This window comes from Salvelinus sp. IW2-2015, unplaced genomic scaffold (assembly GCF_002910315.2).
Source record: "Salvelinus sp. IW2-2015 unplaced genomic scaffold, ASM291031v2 Un_scaffold4621, whole genome shotgun sequence".
NCBI lineage: Eukaryota > Metazoa > Chordata > Actinopteri > Salmoniformes > Salmonidae > Salvelinus > Salvelinus sp. IW2-2015.
In genome coordinates this window covers 1-22,510 of record NW_019945891.1, presented here as the reverse complement: position 1 = coordinate 22,510, position 22,510 = coordinate 1, and the positions used below count along the sequence as shown (strand labels likewise).

The window sequence follows — 22,510 nt, the reverse complement described above, 5'->3', positions numbered from 1 at the left end:
ACTGATAGGCTAATTGAATAATTTGAGTCATGAGGGTGTACCTGTGGATGTATATCTTCAAACCTTCAAACTCAGTGCCTCTTTGCTTGACATCATGGGAAAATCAAAAAAATCAGCCAAGACCTCGGAAAGACATTGTAGACTCACAAGTCTGGTTCATCATTGGAGCAAATTCCAAACGCCTGAAGGTACACGTTCATCTGTACAACAATAGTATGCAAGTATAAAAACCATGCTACCGCGCAGCCTTCATACGCTCAGAAGGAGACGTGTTCTGTCTCCTAGAGATGAACGCACTTTGGTGCAAAAAGTCAATCAATCCAGAACAACAGCAAAGACTTGTGAAGATGCTGGAGAACGGTACAAAGTATCTATATCCACAGTAATCGACATAACCTGAAAGGCCTCTCAGCAGGAAGAAGCCACTGCTCCAAACCGCCATAAAAAGGACAACTACGGTTTGCAACTGCACATGGGACAAAGATCTACTTTTTCGAGAAATGTCCTCTTGTCTGATGAAACAAAAATAGAACTGTTTGGTCATAATGCAGACATGTTTGGAGGGAAAAGGGGGAGTCTTGCAAGCCGAAGAACACCATCCACCGTGAAGCACGGGGTGGCAGCATCATGTTGAGGGGTGCTTTGCTGCAGGAGGGACTGGTGTACTTCACAAAATAGATGGCTTCATGAGGAAGGAAAAAATGTGGATATATTGAGCAACATCTCAAGACATCAGTCAGGAAGTTAAAGCTTGGTCGGCAACATGGGTCTCTTCCAAGATGGAAATACCCAAGCATACTTCCAAGGTTGTGGCAAAAAATAGCTAAGGACAACAAAGCCAAGGTATTGAAGTGGCCATATCACAAAGCCCCTGACCTCAATCCATAGAAGAAATGTGTGGGCCAGAAGTAAAAAGCGTAGGGCGACAGAAGCGCTACAAACCTATGAGTTACAACCAGCTCTGCCAGTACGGAATGGGCCACAATTACACCAATTTTATGTGGGAAGCTTGTGGAAGGTGCCTCAAGAACGTTTTGACCCAGTTAAACAAATTTTAAAAGGCAATGCGCTACCAATACTAATTTGAGTGTATGTAAACTACTGACCCCACTGGAAATGTGATGAAAAATAAAAGGTGAAATAATAATTCCATCTTCTATATTATTCTGACATTCACATTCTTAAAAAGCCGGTGGTGATCCTAATGAACCTAAGAAGGGAATTTTTATAGGAATTTAATGTCCAGGAATTGTGAAAACTGCAGTTTAAATGTATTTGGCTAAGGGTGTAGTGTAAAATTCCGACTTCAACTGTATGTTCAGAGTCACGGCTAGAGCGTCCTGTAAGGCTCTTTGTTTACATATTGCAATGCCTTTGTAGAAATCAGATGAAAGAGTATATGAAAGATAAGCGCTGTTTAAAAAGGTCTGTATGAATACAGGTTATGTCTAATGGTTTATGTTTCGCATTTCTTAGAATAATCACATCACTAAGTTTTGAAATGATGTATCTGCAATATGAAGGTTTTTCAGAGGGTTTGTGGTCCAACTTAGCTCTGGGGTGCTGCTGAGATGTGTGAATAGCATTGTCGGATAGGTTACTAGTATTTGCACATGTGTGCTCCACTTGAGTGAATGTGTAGAATAGTGTGTGTGCTGATGTTCATCAAATGTGTGTGATGATTTGTGTGTTTCACTAATAGTCTTTCACTAATAACTTAGTACCCTTCACTGATAGATTCACAGGTTCACTAATAGGACTTACTAATTGCCTCTTCACTAATAGCCTTGCACTAATAGACTCTACTAATTTGTCTCACTAATAGTCCTTCACTAATAGGACTTCACTATTGCTCTTCACTAATTAGTGACTTCACTAAATTGGACCTTCACTAATAGGATTTCACTAATTGCTCTTCCTGGTTTTCTAACTTCAGCTGGTTGACCGGGGTGCGTTCCAACAAGGAAATAAGGCTCTCGAACAATTAGTAGCGTTATTCCCTTTGTTTTGTGCTAGCCGCGACCATTCGTGTAATGTTAACTAACAGTCTGAGAAGGTGTTAGTTAAAGGTCTGTTTCAGTCTAAATGACTCATACATAATCTCAACTCAATGAACCCTCTATTACATAGAGACAGTGCTTTCTTCTGAAAGTTCATTATACAGAAACCCTTACTGTATCCCGACATTTTTGTATGAACCGATTTTTTTAAACGTGCCTATTCATACTTATTCAATAACATAAAATCTTGATTCACAAACCATAATAAAGGAAACGATCATTTTTGAGTATAAGTTTAAGAAATTACTATTAGAGTCAACCTGCTTGTGATATTGGGTCCTTATGAATTCTGGTTCACACGATAGGTCCCTGGTAATTCAAATTGATGAGACATGATTTGGAAAGACACACCTGTCTATATAGCGATCCCAGAGTTTTGACCAGTGCAATTCAGAGGAACAATCAAGCAGTCAACGGAATGTCGCGTTAAGCTCAGAGATTAGGTTTTCTGAGGGCACAGATTGGGAAGGGTACCAAAACATTTCTGATTCTGAGTGAACCAAGATTGAATCTCTTTGTGCCTGATGCCAAGCTTCACGTCTGGAGGAAACCATGGCACCATCCCTACCGTGTTGAAGCATGGTGGCTGGCAGATCATGCATGTGGAATGTTTTTCAAGCGGCGGGGACTGGAGCCTAGTCGGATCGAGGAAAGATTGAACAGAGAAAGTACAGAGAGATCCTTTTGATGAAACCTTGCTCCAGAGCGTTCAAGGACTCAGACTGGGGGCGAAGGTTTACCTTCCAACAGGACACACCCTCAGCACACAGCCAAGACAATGCAGGAGTGGCTTCGGAACAAGTCTCCTGAATGTCCCTTGAGTGGACCAGCCAGAGCCTGGGACTTGAACCCGATCTAAACATCTTGGAGAGACCGAAATAGCTGTTTCTGCAGCGACGCTCCCCATCAACCTGACAGAGCTTGAGAAGATCTGCAGAACGAATGGAGGAGAAGCTCCCCAAATACAGTGTTGCAAGCTGTGTAGGCATCATACCCAAGTAGAGAGTTTCAGGCTGTAATCGCAGGCAAGCCAAAAGTGCTTCAAAAAAGGACTGAAAAAATACTTATGTAAATGTCATATTGTTGAGTTTTGTTTTCTAATACATTTTGAAATATTTCTTAAAAACCTGTTTTTTCTTTGTCATTATGTGGTAATTTTGTGTAGCTTGATGGAGGAAAATAAACTATTTAATACGTTTTAGATAAGGCTTATTAACGTAACAAAATGTGGAAAAAGTCTTAGGGCCTGAATTACTTTCCGAATGCGCTGTATATATTATTTATACTCCGGACTTCCGACATTGCTCGTCTAATATTTCTGATATTTCTTAATTCATTCTTTACTTTTAGGATTTGTGTGTATTGTTAGATTTTACTGTGCTTTTGGAGCTAGGACACAAGCATTTCCTACACCCGAATAACAATGTGCTAAATATGTTGTATGCGACAATAACAGTTTCGAGTTTGAATAGCAAGTCATTTGCAGTTGATTTTGGACTACAATGCACAAGTGTTCATGACCAAACTTGCTGTTTGATGTTTTACACCACTGAACATTTTTGGGAAAATGTTTCAATTCACATCGTTTCAACTAGATTGTTCTATATAACATGTTCAACCCGCAAACAGAACCCTTGCTTCAATTTCACTCGTCTGGATTAATAGCCTTAAGAGCCAACTCTCTGTCCCGGTTGTCTACTCCTGACCACCAGTGACAAGCAGCAAACACCACTACACCACGCACTGCAAATCTGGTTGAAGGGTGTTGTGACTTTATCTGGCCACTGTATACCCTAGGTTAAACAGATTTATGCCTATTGTGGATGGATATCTAAACCTAGACTATTACCATGCTCAAGACCGCGTATGCTGTTAGAGGCCAAAGCTCTGGAACAACACAAGTCCCCAGGTCATGCAAACTCTGTGAATTACGCCTGCCTTCAGTTCACAATATTTACACACATGGAAAGTAACCATGAAAATCATTGCATATTTGGTTTTTGTAAAAAGAACAGATGCGATAGTAAACTCTGTGTGTGTGTGTGTGTGTTGTGTGTGTGGTGTGTGTGTGTGTGTGTGTGTGGTTGTGGAGTGTGTGTGTGTGTGTGCTTGTGATGTGTGTGTGTGTGTGTGTGTGTGGTGTGTGTGTTGCTGGGTTCACTGTGGCCGGTGACAGCAGCAGGCTTGGTCTGTGGCCTTGTTTATGGTCTCCTCCCATATTTTGGCTGTGGCACGGCCCGGGCATGTCCTCGAGATAGACTGGGGTGGCAACAGAGAGGGCGAGATGGATTAATTTTCCCATTGATTTCAAGCCAAAAGACCGAGACGGCCCCACAAAGACGCACTGATGTTTGAGTTTTGAAGTAATACATCCACAAGAGGTTCACCTCCAATTGACTCAAATTATGTCAATTAGCCTAGATCAGAAGCTTCCAAAGCCATGACATCATTTTCTGGAATTTTCCAAGCTGTTAAAGCACAGTCAACTTGTGTATGTAACTTCTGACCCACTGGAATTGTGATACAGTGAAAGTTAATAATCTGTCTGTAAACAATTGTTGGAAACAAAATTACTTGTGTCAGCACAAGTAATGTCCTAACCGACTTGCCAAAACTATAGTTTGTTAACAAGATATTTGTGGAGTGGTTGAAAAACAGTTTTAATTACTCCAACCTAAGTGTATGTAAACTTCCGACTTCAACTGTATATACATCAACGCTCCAGGGTGGAACAGGCATTTAGGACTAGGACTAGCTACCCAACCGGACAATAACACTGCCCTATGCTATTTAATCGACGTACAGATATGACGGAGTACCAGAGTCCACTGGGATACACAGCGTCATGGCAGTTTAGGGGAAAACATTCATTTGTCCAGAACCTAATGAAAGCTAGGCTACACAGCGTAGCTTGTCGCTGCGTGGTTAGCCATTAGTCTAGCGTCTAAAAACTGGTCCACCTCAACGGACATTCACCTGACCTGGTCGACCGCAACACTGTGTCAAAGGAGGGAGGAGAGAGGGGAGCGGGGAAAGAGAGAGAGAGGGGAGAGGGCGATGTTTTCAGAACAGACCCTTGGTGAAGAAACGTTGAGGTGGGCCAACAAGCAGCTAGCGACCGGTCTTGAACCCTCACTCCAGACCCAAGCTGAAGCCCTTGAGAGAGGGAGGGAAGGAAGGAGAACGGAAGGAGAAGAGGAGGAGGGGGGGGAAGAGAGAAGGAAAGAGAGAGAGAAGGGTATTTTCGAGTAGACCCTTGCGGAGAAAATTGACGGTGAGGGTAGCAAAGCAGCTAGCAAACGAACGAACCCTAGCTCAAAACCAGCCCAAGCCACTTGGAACACAGACATCTTCCTATTCCGTCAAAGGCCTTAGATGAAGACCACTTGAGCTTTCACAGAGGTGTCACGTTGGGCCAACTAGCCCCTCGAAGACACGTAATTGAGCTAGAGCCGGGTCATGCATCAAGCACGTCATCAAATGTATGCTCAAGCACCATTGTTACTTAGAAATCGCAATGGTTTTTCAGATCATCCACTGCCTACAGAAACAAAGCCTGCAATTAGCTAAGCGAGGAGAACGAGGGAAGCAGAGGACTGGGAGTAAACTGCAGAGATGGGCTTTCTGGCTGAAGGGCCAAACACAAAGAACCATAAGCAATCAAGTAAGTCCAAAATTCATATAGGATCTAGGTATCAAAACGCTGGTCTTAAACAGCCACGGACGTGGTGATTTACCCTCAATGACCTTTCTTTTAAGATCTAGCAAATATAGCCACTCGAAGAAGGCTCGTTCTCAACAGTGAGTTTAAGTGGTAAGGGGATCTACGGAATGCTAGTGTGGGTTTTGATCATAGTCCAATCAGCATAGTGACGGCAATTATTTGTGTATGATGAGCGTGTGTTATATTTGATTTCGTCGTGTGTCTGCAGTTTTATTTAATCGAGCTGCGAAGGGTTCCGTTGGCTTCATAATTCCATGGTGGTTATGAACTTTGTATCTTTTTGTCGTTGCTCCTTGCCCTGTATGTCTCGGTTAGGGTGATGCAACTGCTGCGTTGTCATGCTTCTGCTCTCTCGGATTTGTAGGAGGGCCATATGGGAATACGACTATGTAATGTTACGATAAACCTTTAACGAAGATGTTCTAGTTATGGAGCAGCTTGAGAATTTAAATGTTCCGCCACTTGAGGCAATACCTATATGATACCTTTCTGTAGATATATTAAACAAACAATTAAACTGCTACTGACGTTAACTGAAGGGATGAGAGGTAAGAGGGTAAATTCAACATTACAAAACTTATTTGTATTGGCATTTTTATGGACTGCTCGTCTTAAAGGGCGTGAGGAGGTTTAATGAAAACTTTCAGGCCTGGGGATAGCACATTGTGTGTAGAGATTCTGTTTGTTTCCTGGACCCGAATCAGGAAATGAGTTTTATCTGGGCTGTTCTTGACATGTTGACGACTGAGGTTATGACTAATTGAGTGTATGTAAACTACTGACCCACTGGAAATGTGATGAAAGAAATAAAAGGTGAAATAAATAATTCTCTCTACTATTATTCTGACATTTCACATTCTTAAAATAAGGTGGTGATCCTAACTGACCTAAGACAGGGAATTTTTACTAGGATTAAATGTCAGGAATTGTGAAACTGAGTTTAAATGTATTTGGCTAAGGTGTATGTAAACTTCCGACTTCAACTGTATGTGTCAGAGTCACGGCTAGCTCCTGGTAAGGTCTTTGTTTACATATTGCAATGACCTTTGTAGAAATCAGATGAAAGGAGTATATGAAAGATAAGSCTGTTTAAAAGGTCTGTATGAATAACAAGGTTATTGGTAGAATAATACATCACTAAGTTTTGATGATGTATCTGCAAATATGAAGGTTTTCAGAGGGTTTGTGTCCACGTTTAGCCTGGGTGCTGCTGAGATGTGTGAAGAGCATTGTCGGATAGTTACTAGTTATTTGCACATGTGTGCATCCACTTTGAGTGAATGTGTAGAAATTAGTGTGTGTGCCTGTGTTCATGCAAGCGTGTGTGTGTGTGTTTCACTAATAGTCCTTCACTAATAGCCCTTCACTAATAGGACTTCACTAATAGGACTTCACTAATAGGACTTCACTAATTGCCCTTCACTAATAGGACTTCACTAATAGGACTTCACTAATTTGTGCTTCACTAATAGTCCTTCACTAATAGGACTTCACTAATTGCTCTTCACTAATAGGACTTCACTAATAGCCCTTCACTAATAGGACTTCACTAATTGCTTTTCACGAATAGTCCTTCACTAATAGGACTTCACTAATTGTCCTTCACTAATAGGTCTTCACTAATAGGACTTCACTAATTGCTCTTCACTAATAGGTTTTCACTAATTGCCCTGTACTCAGCTGTTGACCGGGGGTGCATCCAACAAGGGAAATAGCTCTCGAACATTAGCTAGCGTATTCCCTTTGTTTTGTGCTAGCCGCGACCATTCGTTAATGTTAACTAACAGTCTGAGAAGGTGTTAGTAAGTATTTATTCTAAAATTGATTCAATAAATAAAAATCCTTAGCAATCTACACATAATACCCCATAATAACAAAGAGAAAACAGGTTTTTATACATTTTTGCAAATGTATAACATTTTTATAACAGAAATACCTTATTTACATAAGTATTCAGACCCTTTGCTATGAGACTCGATTTTTTTTTAGGTGCATCCTTTTCCTATTGATCATCTTTGAGATGTTTCTACAACTTGATTGGGGTCCACCTGTGGTAAATTCAATTGATTGGACATGATTTGGAAAGACACACATCTAGGTCCCAGAGTTGCCAGTGCATGTCAGAGGAACAATCAAGCCATGAGGTCAAGGAATTGTCCGTAGAGCTCAGAGATAGGATTGTCTCGAGGCACAGATCTGGGGAAGGGTACCAAAACATTTCTGCATTTCTGATGAAACCAAGATTGAACTCTTTGGCCTGAATGCCAAGCTTCACGTCTGGAGGAAACCTGGCACCATCCTACGGTGAAGCATGGTGGTGGCAGCATCATGCTGTGGGGATGTTTTTCAGCGGCGGGACTGAGAGCCTAGCCAGGTCGAGGGAAAGATGAACAGAGAAAGTAAAGAGAGATCCTTGATGAAAACCTGCTCCAGAGCGTTCAGGACTCAGACTGGGGCGAAGGTTTACCTTCCAACAGGACAACAACCCTAAGCACACAGCCAAGACAATGCAGGAGTGGCTTCGGAACAAGTCTCTGAATGTCCTTGAGTGGACCAGCCAGAGCCTGGACTTGAACCCGATCTAAACATCTCTGGAGAGACCTGAAAATAGCTGTGCAGCGACGCTCCCCATCCAACCTGACAGAGCTTGAGAAGATCTGCAGAAAGAATGGGAGAAGCTCCCCAAATACAGGTCTGCCAAGCTTGTAGCATCATACCCAAGTAGAGTTCAGGCTGTAATGGCAGCCAAAAGTGCTTCAAAAAAGGACTGAAAAAATACTTATGTAAATGCATATTTGAGTTTTGTTTTTCTAATACATTTGCAAATATTTCTTAAAACCTGTTTTTTCTTTGTCATTATGTGGTATTTTGTGTAGCTTGATGAGGAAAATAAACTATTTAATACGTTTTAGAATAAGGCTATAACGTAACAAAATGTGGAAAAAGTCAAGGGGCCTGAATACTTTCCGAATGTGCTGTATATATATTTATACTCCGGACTCCGACATTGCTCGTCCTAATATTTTGATATTTCTTAATTCCATTCTTTTACTTTTTAGATTTGTGTGTATTGTTAGATTTTACTGTGCTTTTGGAGCTAGGAACACAAGCATTTCACTACACCCGCAATAACATGTGCTAAATATGTGTATGCGACCAATAACATTTGATTTGAATAGCAAAGTCATTTGCAGTTTGATTATTGGACTACAATGCCACAGTAGTCATTACCAAACTTGTCTGTTTGATGTTTTACCACCACTGAAACATTTTTGGAATGTTCATTCAATCGTTCAACTGAGATTGTTACTAAGTAACATGTTCACCGCAAACAGAACCCTTGCTCAATTCACCTCTCGGATTATAGCCTTAAGAGGCAACTCTCTGTCCGTTGTCTACTCCTGCCCACTCAGTGACCAGACAGAAAACACCACTACACACCACATGCAAATCTGGTTGAAGGGTGTTGTGACTTTTCTGGGCCACTGTATACCTAGGTAAAACAGATTTATGCTATTGTAGGGATAGGATATCTAAACCTAGACTATTACCATGTCTCAAGACCGCGTTAGCCTGTTGAGCCAAAGCTCTGGAAGCTAACACAAGTCCCAGGTCATGCAAACTCTGTGAATTACGCCTCCTTCAGTTCACAATATTTACACACATGAAAGTAACCATGAAAATCATCATATTTGGTTTTTAAAAAGAACAGAGCGATAGTAAATCTCTGTGTGTGTGTGTGTGTGTGTGTGTGTGTGTGTGTGTGTGTGTGTGTGTGTGGTGTGTGTGTGTGTGTGTGTGTGTGTGTGTGTGTGTGTGTGTGTGTGTGTGGTGTGTGTGTTGCTGTGTGTTCACTGTGGCCGGTGACAGCAGCAGGCTGTGGTGTGGGCCTTGTTTATGGTCCTCCTCCCATATTTGGCTGTGGCACGGCCCGGGCATGTCTCGATAGCTGGGTGGCAACAGAGAGAGAGGGAGAGCGAGAGAACGAGAGAGAGAGAGGGAGGCGAGAGACAAGAGAGTGAGTGGGGGACACGGGGACGCAGTGAGTGGAACAGCCTGGCCAGGACTAAAGCCCTTTTTTTAGTACTACTGTCACCGGAGTTGGAACGAGAGAACGAGGGAAGCAGAGAGTGAAAGAGAGGACAAAATGAAGGGAAGGATATAGGCTGAGCGGTATTACAGCAGCTGGTGAGTACTGTAGTCAGGTCGAAGGGTTGACTGTGAGGGCTCAGGTGTTGATAGGGCTATGAGATAATTGGTAGGTGTATATGTTTCTTTTGTGGTTTTAACGAAGTTGTGTTCAATTCAGTTGAATTGTTCTTTATCGTGTTGTGGTAGTGTAGTGGTTGGGAATACCTATGTTTTACATAACCTTTTGTTTCTAGTTATGGAACTTTGGTTTAATGTTAGCTTGAGCTATAGTATACTGTAAGTTGGTAGTAAATTCTCAAACTATTTTTTGACTTTCGATGATTGAATGAGCGGGTCTGTCGGAGCATGATTTTGACTGTTTTCTCAGTTGCAGCAGATGCAAGGCTCTCTCTGTATGTCCTTTATGTTGTTTCTATGTCAACATGGTTGTTTACAGTACCTTTGAATCATTGAGTGAGTAATTTACGTGTGGAACATTTTATAAATGTGCCGCAATTATGGCACACCACAACTATTAAGCTGCCTGCTCTAACTTCTTTAAGACAAATTTAACTTGTGAGTTATGAGTTGAGAGCTGAATGAGGGACTTTGACTGGCTTTGCACAATACGTCATGTTGTATAGTCACTGTAGTGTTTCTATGGCAGTGTGGAAACAGTTACTGCCTTGGATAGAGTGGAGAGTTTGTTCTGGGTTAATAAGGGGCCTAGTACCCCTCATAGGAGTGACAGAAGGACTAGTGTAGTTAGAGCTGGCAGTGACAGCACCATGAGACATAGCAGCAGGTTTACAGCCCACCCTAAGCCCTCAGAGCCCCCTAGATACCTCAGCTACCACATATCTGACTCAGCTATCTCTCTGTCCCTCAATGTCCCCCATACCTCACCTACCTCATATCTGCCTTAGTTATCCCTGTCTCTCACTGTCCCCCCATACCTCACTACCTCATATCTGCCTTAGTTATCCCTGTCCTCAATGTCCCCCATCTACCTACCTCAATGCCTAGTTATCCCTGACTCTCACTGTCCCCCATACCTCACCTACCTCATATCTGCCTTAGTATCCCTGTCCTCAATGTCCCCCATACTCACCTACCTATATCTGCCTTAGTTATCCCTGTCTCAATGTCCCCCATACCTCACCTACCTCATATCTGCCTTAGTTTCCTGTCTCTCACTGTCCCCCCATACCTCAGCTACATATCTGCCTTAGTTATCCTGTCTCTCACTGTCCCCCCATACCTCAGCTACCTCATATCTGACTCAGTTATCTCTCCGTCCCTCAGTGTCGTCGTCCCTGCCCCTACTTCAATATGATTGTCCCTCCATACCTCAACTATCCCCTGTCTTTCACTGTCGCCTCCTACATCGGCTCTCACTGTCTCTCTCTGACTCCTTGCTACCTCAGCTCTCACAGTCTCTCTCTGACTCTCTATACCATTTACAGCGATGGCGTATAGGTTTTATTTTAGGGGTATACCAGAGTCTGGATCTTCCAGTGATCCTTGCAGACAGTCGTCAACTCCCAGACAGAGAGATAGGCAGACATCATGACATGTAATCTTTAGTTCAGTTACTGATTGACTTCCATGATATTACTACCAAATACAGAAGGGCTGACAGACAGACAGACAGGCTGACAGGCAGACAAGTTGACAGACATCTCCATGACAGTTATCATTACCAAGACATACTGATACGGCTGTCACAACACCTCTTGGACTGACTGACAGACAGACAGACAGACCGCCACAGACAGACCCACAGACAGACCCACAGAGGACAGACCACAGACAGACAGAGCAGACAGACAGACAGACAGACAGACAGACAGACCCACAGATAGAACAGACCTAGCCCTAGTGTTTGTCATTCAACCATCTTCATGAAGCCACCAGTCTACTCGGCTCTGGAATGCAGACTGCTGGTTGGCACAGCGGTATTAAAGCCCGTCCCTGTTGTCCCTGCTGAGGTGGGTGTCATGTCCCGTAGAGAGACGCCCTTTAGGCTGTCTGGCTCTGGCAGAGTTAGGCCATGACATCATCTAACGGGGACGTGTTGTCTGTGTGGTGTGTGGCTGAGATGACAGCTAGGGGCTGTTGCTGGTCAGGGTGATTCACACCTGGKCAGCCCCCAARGTTGCTCAATAGGCACAGATCATCAGRTTATTGTCARCAAATACTAATTTGAACTGTTTATGGGAGAGACAGTGTGCAGGGGGCAACTACAGACAGACCCTTASTTTTATACTGTGCTTCTAGGCCGGCTGCAGATTTTTCTCATTATTCTTTCACTTCATCTATTTCTGTCCTCCTCTCTCTCTTTGTAGAGCTCTCTCTGTGTGGGTTTCTCCCTTCCTCCCTCCCTCCCTCCCTCCCTGTTTTAGATGTGTGACTGACTGTGCGGATTTAGTATTGTTTGTTTATGAATTTAACTAGCCTCCGGGACCTGCTGTTTTCATCCCATCAGGCCCCTCTCTCTAGCAGCATGCCTTCCTTCCTGGTTTTACAGGCCCCGGTTTGTTCCTGTTTGCCCCCGCTAACCCCGTGTTGTCCCGTTTCCTCTCCCCCTCATCAAGTAAGACCCGAAAGACCCGCAGCACAGGTCAACTAGTTCCCTTAAATAGTGCTGMGTGTGTGTGAGAGAGTCTGTGTGAGGAGAGAGGGGCTTTCGTGTGTGTTTCTCTATGCGTGTAGTGAGCTGTGGGGTTGTGGGTTGGGAATTTATGAGAGTAACGTGTATCCCATACGATCAGACCCAGAGCACACCCCAAGGAAGACTTCTACACCACATTCCTCTCACKCACTCAGAGGAAGAGGAACTTTTCTGAGGAACATGTTTGGGTGGTGTGTGTGAGAGTGTATGTTCTCACACTCTAATGTGTGTCTTTCTTTCTCAGTGTCCGTATCCATATATCTTTTTTAGCCAGTGTTCTTTGTTCCACTTGATCATCTGAGGGGATATTAGGTGAACTCCTTACCAGATCCACAACACTGTTGGTCTTGTCTTCATCCAGTCACACCATGGAGGTTCTTCCACAGTGCTGTAGCTTAGCTTAGCACAATCAGTAGCCCCCCAGCAGGGGATTTGTCTTTAAGTAGGCTGTAGTATCTTCCCACACTTCTTATCAGGACAACAGTGAACCCAGAGGGACAGAGACACAGACAGACAGCAGACAGACAGACAGACAGACAGACAGACAGACAGACAGACAGACAGACAGACAGACAGACAGACAGACAGACAGACAGACAGACAGACAGACAGACAGACAGACAGACAGACACAGACAGACAGACAGTGGCCCTGGTCCAAACCCTTAGACACAGACACTGTGACCCAATGACAATGCCAAACCCAACCCAGCCATCCTGTGGTTAGCCTGCTAGGCTAGCTGCGATGCTAGCTTGTCTAGGAGTTACTTATTGATTTGTTTGTTTATTGTATCCTGAACTATGTGTGGCAGGGACCTTGTAGGTTGTACTAGTAGCGTAGCGATATACAGCTAGTTTGTGTTTCCTGGGTATTACATATAGACCTGAGGTGACTAGAGTCTGAGGCAAATCATTTGGGACATTGGTTGTGCATTAATCTCAGTTAACCCAGAAGTAAAATCTTGTATAATTTGGTCAGCTGTGTGATTACCTTCGGTCTACAGTACACATAGAATTGACCACGGGAGACAGTTGTGCATAAATGAAAAAACTACAACAGGTGTATTTTTGCTAGGCTGGCACTTAACTGCCTCAATATAATAGCACAACATTCTATACTCAAACATTATTCTGGGATCCTTATTACATGTGTTTGAAGGGAAATCTATGTAAACAGTAAAGCGATTGTTCCATGAAGTAGCTGATGTGAGTAGCACATTTGATACGGTAATAACAGTAGCTGTGAAGCATTGTCTCTTTCAAATAAACCTTTAGGCCACAGGTGTTATGAGCCGGGCTGTTTTAATGGCACGTTAATGGCTCCCAACGGGTCATGTGTGTGAATGAGACACACGGTGGCATCGTGCTTACACATGCTTTCACAGTGGAACACGTCAACATGGGAGAAAAAGAGGAAAAGGCAGGTGCTGTTTGTGTGTCAGGGGAGAGAGTGTGTGGCGGCGGGGGGGGGGGGGGGGGGGGGTATTACGTGTGTGTATAGAGTGTATTCGGAAAGTACTCAAACCACTTGACTTTTTCAACATTTTGTTACATTACAGACTCATTCTGAAATTGATTCAATTGTGTTTTTCCCTCATCAATCTACACACACAATACCCCATAATGACATCACAATACCCATAATGACATCACAATACCCCATAATGACAAAGCAAAACAGGTTTTTAGAAATGTTTGCAAAACTGAAAAATCACATTTACATAAGCATTCAGACCCTTTACTTAGTACTTTGTTGAAGAACCTTGGGCAGCGATTACAGCCTCTTCTTAGATAGGAAGCTACAAGCTTGGCACACCTGTATTTGGAAGTTTCTCCCATTCCTCTCTGCAGATCCTCTCGCTCTGTCAGGTTGGATGTGGAGCGTCGCTGTAGAGATGTTCAGGTCTCTCCAGAGATGTTCGATTGGTTAAAGTCCGGGTTCTGGCTGGGCCACTCAAGGGCAATTCAGAGACTTGTCCCAAAGCCACTCCTGCATTGTCTTGGCTGTGTGCTTAGGGTCGTTGTCCTGTTGGAACGTGAACCTTTGCCCCAGTCTGAGGTCCTGAGCGCTCTTGAGCAGGTTTTCATCAAGGATCTCTCTCTACTTTGCTCTGTTCATCTTTGCCTTGAACCTGACTACTCTCCCAGTCCCTGCCGCTGAAAAACATCCCCACAGCATGATGCTGCCACCACCATGCTTCACCGTAGGGATGGTGCCAGGTTTCCTCCAGACGTGAAGCTTGGCATTCAGGGTTTGATCTTGGTTTCATCAGACCAGAGAATCTTGTTTCTCATGGTCTGAGAGTCTTTAGGTGCCTTTTGGAAAATTCCAAGTGGGCTGTCATGTGCTTTTTACTGAGGAGTGGCTTCCAGCTGGCCACTCTACCATAAAGGCCCGATTGGTGGAGTGCTGCAGATATGACTTTTCTGGAAGGTTCTCCCATCTCCACAGAGGAACTCTGGAGCTCTGTCAGAGTGACCATCGGGTTCTTGGTCATCTCCCTGACCAAGGCGCTTCTCCCCCGATTGCTCAGTCTTGGTGTGTCCAAACTACTTCCATTTAAGAATGATGGAGGCCACTGTGTTCTTGGGGACCTTTAATGCTGCAGACATTTTTTGGTACCCTTCCCTAGATCTGTGCCTCGGCACAATATGTATCATAGCTCTACAGACAATTCCTTTGACCTCATGGCTTGGTTTTTTGACATCCACTGTCAACTGTGGGACCTTATATAGACAGGTGTGTGCCTTTCCAAATCATGTACAATCAATTGAATTTCCCACAGGTGGACTTTCCCACAGGTGGACAATCAAGTTGTAGAAACATCTCAAGAATGGTCAATGGAAACAGGATGCGCCTGAGCTCAATTTCGAGTCTCATAGCAAAGGGTCTGAACACTTATGTAAATAAGGTATTTCTGTTTTTTATTGGCAAAATTGGCAAAAATGTCTAAAAAACGGTTTTCACTTTGTCATAATGGGGTTTTGTGTGTAGATTGATGAGGGAAAATAATATTGAATCCATTTTAGAATAAGGCTGTAACGGAACAAAATGTGGAAAAAGTCAAGGGGTGTGAATACTTTCCGAAGGTACTGTATGTGTGTGCCGTGCCCGTGTCTTACGAGCCTCGACTCTCAAAGGCCTCATGAGAGAACAATTGGCTCTAAGAATGGGAAACCAATGAATGGAGAGGCTAATGATTGATCATGGAGCTCTCAGGTTTTACGCCCTCCAAACCTGCTCTATCTATGTTGGTCCCTCGCTATAGACATCTGGTCCTGTCAACATAATGTCCTAGTCAACTCTGTCCTGTCAGCTCTGTTCCTTATTTTCTGATGACAAGACACACATAACTCTAGAAATTAGACAGACATAGTCTGTTTAGATCCAACCTGAGTAAACTGCAGGCACGCTAATATTAGGTACTGGAACAAACAGTGTCCCCTCAATCTCATCTCAGTGTAGTCTTAGGGGGAATGGCATCAACTTAGCTTGGACTTGACCAAAACTAACTACGCCTAATACTTGCCGGTTCAAAGGTCTCATTGAATAGTTAAGGAGAGAGGAGTAATAAATGGCTTGCGTCTTATGTTCCAAAGCCACATGCATTGCTGGCCTACCACACTCAACAAGCTTCTATATTTTGAGGGATTCAGCTGATACGACGGTTGTACTAGTACTATAAGAGCACTATTAAATAAAAAATCTAGTCTCCTGGGCGTGTTTTTTAAAGCCAGTGAACTCTAGCACTTAACGCGCTAAAACCAGCCCCCAGCAAACAAGCATCAATCCGACCATGTTGAGAGTCAGCCGCGACACTATTGTGAATTCTATAATCACGACATACATGGCACTGCATAACCTCAAGCCGTATCACTTCAATGATGGCGGTGAATCTCCAACATCAACAGCGTACCCATCTCTTAACAGTAATGGCTTTGCCTTTTTTAAATTGAATAGAAGAAAGCCCTGCTCACCACAATTCTGCTGTGCTTTCAACTTTGGGATAGACACACTAGGTATGTGTCGTTGTGTGGATGTGAACAACACACAAAAGAGCTATGCCGTATTACTCTGATTATAATAGGTAGTCTCTATAATAGGAGTCTATTGCGATCTGTGTGCTCTGACACCGTAGACGGGATCGAGGGTTTATAATTTCAGGTCATGTTTCTGTCGTTGTCGATCGGCGATGTCTGGAATGCCTGTACTCCGACACACAGGCGAATACGGCCCCAGCAGTGCGAGAGCGTAAAGTGTGAAGGACCGCTTGCCAGTCGCTCTCCCGTGACGACTCGGTCCTGGAACAATCCTGCAGAGCTTTCCAGTCATCTCCCTGGCACTCCCGCGCAACACTTCCTTTCTGAGGTGAAGAGATATGTGTCGAAAACCACTGTATCGGCCTCGCCTCGCAGATGAGTGCTATTGACTGACAGTGCTTGCCTGGCCTCTAACGAGCGATAGAATGATTTAGGCTCATCTGGTAGGGCTCACTTCGGTCCTCTCTCTTTCTTGGGTGGAAGACGGTGACGACAAAAATCCTTAAAACTAGCAGCGTGTCATAGGTGTTGTAAAAGGAACACCAAGAAAGTCTCGGTCTTCAAATTCAACTGTAGAGCAGTTTGAAGGTGCTGATGGGTATAGACCAACAGGTTCCCATACATTCCCTCACGGACCATATTTAAAATCATTAGTGTATTTGAGTTACAAACAGGCTATGTTGGTATGACCGTCGAGAGAAATTATTGTACACAATAGTGTAGGTCGGACCACAGTTTTGGTGAAGACCTCTCCTCTTTCGTTCAGTTTATCCTCCTCATGTAATTTACCTTTCTTTCACTGCTTTTTCGTCCTCCGATACCCTACGTCTCCCTATGGACTTTATGAGTTTGGTTAAAATGTCACTCAAGTGTCCAATCATCAGTTTATTTTTGCAGAGACTGCCCTTCAGAACGCAGATGACTCTGCCTTAACAAGATACAGAGAATCTGCTCCTCCTAAACAGGAACAGAGATCTGCCTCTCGACGTACAGAACAGAGAGATCTGCCTCTCCTAACAGAAACGAGATTCGCTCCCTAACAGAAACGAGAGATCTGTCTCTCTAACCGATACAGGAGATCTGCCTCCCTAAACAGAACAGAGATCTGCCTCTCTAACAGAACAGAGATCTGCCTCTCCTAACAGAAGAGATCTGCCTATCTGCCTCTCCTAAACAGATCACAGAACAGAGATCTGCCCTCTCCTAACAGAACAGAGATCTGCCTCTCCTAACAGAACAGAGATCTGTTCTCTCCGTGTGCGTGCGTGCCTGCTGTGCGTGCCTGCGTGCATACGTGTGCGTGTTTGTGTGAGAGATTATAGAGATAGATTACGTGAGAGAGAGAGAGGCCAGGGAAACCCCAGTGTGAGTGTGAGTGATGTCACTGTGTAGGAGTGGGTCCAGGCCAGGGCTCAGGGTGGTTAGCTGCGTGGGTGTTGTAGTTTTATGGAACTCCCAATGCCAGGAAGGAACTGACAGATTCCAACTGGACCAGCTCACAGCTCCCAACTCATAGTCAACGCCCCAGGGAATGGACTAGCTCCACCCCAACTCACCCAATCCCAACATCGATAGGTGAAGGGTGGCACATCTCTGTCTCCTCCCAACCAATGAGAGAGGGGAGGGAAGGCTATGCCAACTCAGTATCATTTGAATCATAGAGCCATGAGTATTTCTCCCTCTTCATCTCAACCAAACCAAGCTGTGATGGCAAAGGGCTACTCTATTTAATCTAACTAAAGGAAAGAAAACACAGAAAGGAAGGAGGAGAAGAAGAAATCTAGCTCCAGGTAAGAAAAGCTTTCATAGGAGTTGATTCAGGACTTGGACTTGGCTTGAAGTAGGTTATTCAGTCGAACTGTTCTGGACTGGGAAGTATTTTGTGGGCAATATCAGGAGCACTAGAAGTTGCCTACAAAAAATCAGGAACATGTGTTCTGGTGGGTAAAAGCGCAGGGTAGCTTTCTCCCTCTCTTCTCTTTCTCTCTCCTCTCTCTCTCCCCTCTCTCTCTATTCTGCTACTGTACGTCGTTGTTGACATTGGCCTGTAAATAGCTGTGGTCAGAGCTCTCTCCCATGTGTACTTGTGAACCCCCACCAACTAAACACCTTGCCTGTGGCCCATATGCCTGCCTGATGCTGATGATCAGAAGCTGCTCCCGGTGACCAGATTCACATGTTTCCTCTAAGCAGCTGTTGAAAGAGAAGGCTATTTTTATAGATGTAGATGGTGACGTATAGGTGTGTCGAGCACTCAAAGTTTGAATGAGTGTTATTGGCGTTCTGTAGCCGTTTACGTATCTGACTCAACGTTTCCAACGCGGTGCGCTACAGGGCCTTGACTGTAAGCAGAGATGTTCGCCCCGTTTCAACATGGTAAAGCCTGTGCGTGGTGTGGATGGTGTTCATGTCAGTATGAGTCCGGTGCTTAGGCATTATTTTGCTTCGAGATGAGGACGTTCTTATATCGGTCTTTGGTAGCTAAAAACAGAGAGAGGGAATGAGAATGCACGGAGTGGTACTTTGTTATGAAAGTCAATATTGTACGCTTAGAGGTGTTGTGGTCTGGGTCCGCCAATTCGTTAAGGCCTCTTCTATTAATGTACTTTTTGAAATCACGAGGTGTACACACGTCTTGGGCAAGTCTTAATGTCAATACTTCATCCCATCGAGAGACGTGGTCTACAAGTTTGTACGGTAGTATGAGGTTTGGTTGTGAGTAGAGGTACGATGTTAGAGTTGTGGTTGAGATTCGGTTAGTTCACAATGCGCTCGGACACTTGGACCCGAAAGAGAGTGATATGGGAGTACTGCGACGGCAGAAATGGGTGTGCTGGGATGTCCTCTGCGAGGGTATACTTTTGTCGTCTGAGTCGCAGAAAGTTGAGCCAGGGCTGGGATATTCCAAGCCAAATGGGGGTAAATCTGCCTCCAGACTGGCGTTTAAAAGTCAAGTTAGCTGATGTTAGACCTGAAGAGAGACACGCCAATCATCGACAAGGGGAGGACTTGAACACGACTTGAGGAGTATACTACCAGGAGTCCACGCAGTAACAGAGCTTGTCAGTTTGCATTCGACTATCATTCTATGCAACATGCACATGACAATATTAGAAGACATCGGTCAGGTATTCTTTTGAATAACAAAGCGAGCTCATAAATCAGTCTACAAGCTCCAACCTAGTATTGGGCAAGATGTGCCTAGGTCGGATCATAAATAATGAGTAGGAGATATAGTAGCAATCTAGAGGGAGAGGGTTGGTAGGGTAGTAGTGTGATGACTGTGGATGTTGGTAATATTGATATTATGGCAACTATTAAGGATTGCTCTGAGTGGCTTATAGCGTCGCTACACCCAACCAGAATAGACAACTATTGTGATAATGCATGGGTTCTTTGTATTAAATTTATCCAGTACGAAAATCTCACGGGCCCGAGACTTAATCTCTGTATGATTAGGGTAATTTCGTACGATGTGAGGCTCCTCAAAGGACTACAATTATACTCGTCTGCAAGACTCTGTGGCTACTGTGTCTGTGCGAGATGTTCCACAGTAGGTGGTGGCGGGTCCCTGTCACATCGACCATGTAGGGTTCGTGCTTGTCGCCCGGCTTGCCGGCATCATACAGGTCTGGGACTGGGATGCTTGGACCCCTAATGTACTTATACAGACCAGAGCCAGAGCCAGGGCTGTATGGTGGGCTGGAGGCTCCATGTGTTTAGGGCTGAAAGGCCTGGATGGTGTGTATATATTATATGCACTCAACACTACTGTATTAGAAAAAGAATATGCTGTGTTGACTTAAGCTTACCATTAAGTTGTGTCTCTTTGGGGGATGGAGTGACTTCTCTTTTCCATGGGGGACTAGCTGTCGTGCCAGTCTCAGAGAAACAGTTTGGAGTCGGGCACAAGTCCCTGTGGTGTGAAAGTGACTGTGATGTTGGGTCATTTGTGAGGAGATTTCAAAATCAGAAATGTGTTCGTTTCTCCTCTTTGTTTGCGACACCTATTTATAGCATGTATTCTTCTTCTCTCTTTCAGACGTTGTTCACACCCAAGGCCCCCTCGACGGCAGCCTGTATGCCCGAGTCCACAAGAAAGAGTCCCTYGATGGAGTGGTCACAATCAAYGGCCTTCCCRTCCTCGACCACCCCYTATCGAACGCAGACCACACCCCCCAACACCCTGACCACACCSTCCCAAGTTCTGACCGCACCCTCCCGGTAGTGGGCCACGCCTCCCTGCCCGCGGTCGACCACGCCCTGTCGGTCAGCAGCGACTCTGGGAACTCGACAGCATCCGTCAAAACCGATCGCACCGATGACCACAGTCTGTTGCTGCATGGAGCGGTGAACACCAACCAGAACCACAACACGCCCAGTCATCCCCCTCTSAGTCCCCAGGAGAAGAGAGAGTTGGACCAGCTTCTGAGTGGCCTTGAGGCYCCCATGCTCCACCGCCAGGCCTACCTGGCTACCTCCACCAGCCCCGGGGGGGGAATACGCCACCTTGTCCCAGCCCAGGTGCACGTCAGCGGGCATACCCGGCTCATTGCAGCCCCCTCCGCCGAAGAGCGCGAGACGGACATCTTGGACGACGAGCTGCACATCAGTCAGGAGGGTAACAGCGTGGACAGTTTGGGAACACTCTCGTCATTGGAGGGCCAGGCCACGCCCGCAGAGCTGTACTACCAATCACAGATGCCCATTAACAGGCAGAACGACGGGCCATACCTAGAGAAGCTACGGGAGATGCCGGTGCACCGGGTACGGACTTCTACGTCGGCACAGGAGCGGATCATGGACTCCAGTTCGCCCCAGGAGGAGGAGTACTCTCCTAACAGTTACCAGAACGGGAGTATGCAGCGTTCCCAGTCCTTCGGGACCCCCGAGCCGGGAGGCCCCAAGCTGCCCAGGGCCCCTGAGAGGAGCACCAGTAGCAGGGAGGCAGTCCAGAGGGGGCTGAACGCATGGCACCAGTACAGTCTGCCAGACGACCCCTTCGGTCCTCCCTTACAGAGCACCCACAGTCTGCCCCACTTCCCCCCCACCGCCTCTCAGCACGACATAGAGCAGTCTATCGAAGCCCTCGACATGCTGATGCTGGATCTGGACCCACACACAGGACAGGTGCCCAAGTCCTACAGCGCCCCCTCTGGTGAGAACAGTGTAGGAGGGTCAGCCCAGATCCCCTTCTCCCAATCTCTGGCCAGGCCGTCCTACCAGGCAGACTCAGCCATCCATGGCTATAACATTAACTACAATGCCTTCGGACAGCCTCTGAGGTCGACGGCTGGCCGGGTTTCAACGTCGCCCGTCCAGAGTCCTGTGGCTGAGTCTCCCCTGTCGTACGCCCCCCCGAGGTCCGCCTCGTACCAGCCCCACACCAACACCACTCCAATACACCCCCCCGAGCCCTACCACACGCGCCCAGCCCAGGGGCCTGGTTCCCCCCTCTACCCCTCTGACTCCTCCCCCACCTTCGGACAGCTCCAGATGAAGCCCCTGAACACGTACCCAGGTGGGACGGTGGTGTCCCACTCCCCAGACCGCAAGGGAGGGTCTCCCTATCATGGCTACAGCACCTCCTCCTCCCCCCTCCCCAACTCTTCCCCCCTTCTCAAGGAGCCAGAACCTGAGGAGGAGAACCTCAACCTGGAGGGCCTGGTGGCTCAACGCATCGCTGGTAAGTCACTACCGGATTGAGGATTAGATTGAATATATCTGTTTAGTTTCACAATTTTCTGTCATTTTCATATTTCATGTTTCATTATGTCATTTTCAAAAGCAGAGGTATTCGCTGTCACAATACATAAAAGCAAAAAGACATTATAATGATGTCATATGTGCTTATGACAAGTATTATAATGCATTAGGAAAG

The 22,510-nt window shown here is 45.3% G+C and overlaps 1 pseudogene; it reads left to right on the top strand.

The window, feature by feature from the left end:
• LOC112077492 (tensin-1-like) overlaps nucleotides 1–22,350 on the top strand; it is a 37,148-nt pseudogene extending 14,798 nt beyond the window's left edge.
• Nucleotides 22,351–22,510: the final 160 nt, after the last annotated feature.